Here is a 2,357-nt window from a genome sequence, read left to right on the forward strand (position 1 = left end):
ATGCGGAAAATATCATAATGATAATAGATGCCTTTCCATTTGGGGATTATTCTTTGCCCATTTGGTAGGCTCAAGAGCATGCCTCAATTAATGTCAGAAAGAAGCTGTCATTTGAAAATTTGATATGGCTGTTCGTATCGAGATGTCATCAGCTCATCCATTTAGTGACAATTTCAACTGCCAAAGAGCTTTAGGATAATATATAGAAGTCCATCATCCATGTTTTCATGTTTAGGTTTATTAGCTTTATGATTTTGTTGCCAAAGAGCTTTCTCTTTTCCTAAACTGTTTGTATTTTTATGCTTATTGTCTATATTTTTTCTCTGGTAGTAATTAATTTGATATCCGTAATCCGTAAAAGCTGCATCTTCTTTTTGCCCTCTATACGCCAACTTCTCTTTTTTTAAATTATTTGTATCTTTTTGCTACATTTGTCTATACTTTCCTATCACTAAAGAATAGAGTTGCTTGAAGTTCATTTTCATATATTTCTATGTAAGACATTTTATAATTTGATTTACACTAAAAAATGAGTTTCTACATTTAGGACCGGAGTATCTTTTTCAGTAGTGAGTACTATGATATCAACAACTTCTTCATATATTAAGGAATGAAACAGAGGAGCTATCATATCGCGTCTTCTTTTTAAACTTTTCCATACATGTTCATTTTTCTTTCTTTGTGTACATTCTCTCCATTGTATCGTTGAGTTTGTTGAAAAAAGTGCAAAATATTTGTTTATTTTAAAAAGATTAGCTGGGGCTAGGGAGAAACAAAAACAGCTGGTGCGATTAATTTAATAATGTCCGTGCATGCGTGTGGAAGAAAGTGGAGATTATTCTAATGAATGGATTAATCTGAGATTAATGGTGATAATCTCTAGGTTTAAATGTCGAGGGCTAAGATCAGTTGGAAACAAAAGCCCAATATGTAGAAAACATGGAAGAAGCACAGAAAGGAATCTTCTCTCTGAAGTAAGCATAGGATTTGAACGTTGCTTGATAGCAGCTTAATTTTCTGGCGGTCGTTTTCCAATTTGCTTCAATTTTCGAGTTGTTCAAGAAGTTGCACTGTCCATTGCCTCAAACAGCATATATTGTACTTCATCATAAGGCTACATATCAATTGCTTGGGCCAAAAAAATGACATCATCATAGGTGTTCCTGAACGAAAGAGTGAAATGGTCCTAACATTATAATTATGTTTATTCCCTCCATTTTTTTCCATAAGAGGCAGCTAATCAATTCACGTTGATAATTAAAAAAAATGGCTAAAATTAGTTAGAAATAATAAACAAAAAATGTAACTTCTTTTTTTTTCCTATAAATATTCTTATTTGTGAGAAAAGAGAGTGTATGTGAGAGAATAGGCAAATTACTAGATGATAAATGTGATGATATTAGTATGAATAATTAAATACAGGTAAAAAGAGAAATTAATCAAACAAAATTAGAGACAACATTTACATGTCTACTTTAAGTTAAGAATTAGTTAAATTGTATTAGGTAGAACTCGGTTTACAGAACGTGTAGGAGGATTTGGTCCCAAAAAAAGAAGCCAAAAGGCAAAAACTAATACTCATACAAAAAAAAAAAAAAGAAATACCAAAAATAAATTGTTACATTTTGAAGTTGTAAATTCGTGTCGCCTTCGTCGTAATCTTCTACTTTGTTTTGTCAGGACAACCTTTATCATCTAGTTGATAGTCGAGGCTCAAGAAGAAGGCGATGAAATATCCAAAGAAGAAAAAGTTTGGATTTGAAATATATTAAAACCAAAATGTTGTATTTTTTTTATTAAACTCACAAGTTTACTTTAACTTATAAGTTTGGCAACTTTAGTTGTTGGTTTCACACCTCATTTTATCATATCACGCCATTTTTTTATTGTTAGCTTTATTTAAATAGGCCCTCGGTTATTGACCCCTTGATGCACTAGAGACTTTGAGTCTGAGATCTACGTACCCCTCCCAAAGTTTTAGGTCTACTTCCTCTTTCCTAGCCCCAATAAAAAAAAAAAAGGTTAACCCTGCCACAAGCAACCAAAATGAATCTTAGAAAGATGCCTTTACTTTAATTGTTGCTGTAATTGTTAATCGTTGTGGGTCTCACACTTCACAGTCATATTACATCGTTTGTAACGAGAACCCTGAATTTCAGACCATTGTCATGGCTAACGATCCTGGCCGACCCACTCCCATACATCCCACCAAGTTATGAGTAACGAACTAAGGAAAAGCATATTAAAAAAATGAATTCTCAGTAATCAAAATGCTCTGTTTCTAAAGGGAGAAACAGAGAAGAACAGAGTGAGTAACTTATTCCGCGAGCATCTCATCAGGTTTTCTTTTTCTAGTG

Source organism: Neltuma alba, unplaced genomic scaffold (genome assembly GCF_004799145.2).
Source record: "Neltuma alba isolate B1F8T4 unplaced genomic scaffold, ASM479914v2 tig00012452_pilon, whole genome shotgun sequence".
Lineage (NCBI taxonomy): Eukaryota > Viridiplantae > Streptophyta > Magnoliopsida > Fabales > Fabaceae > Neltuma > Neltuma alba.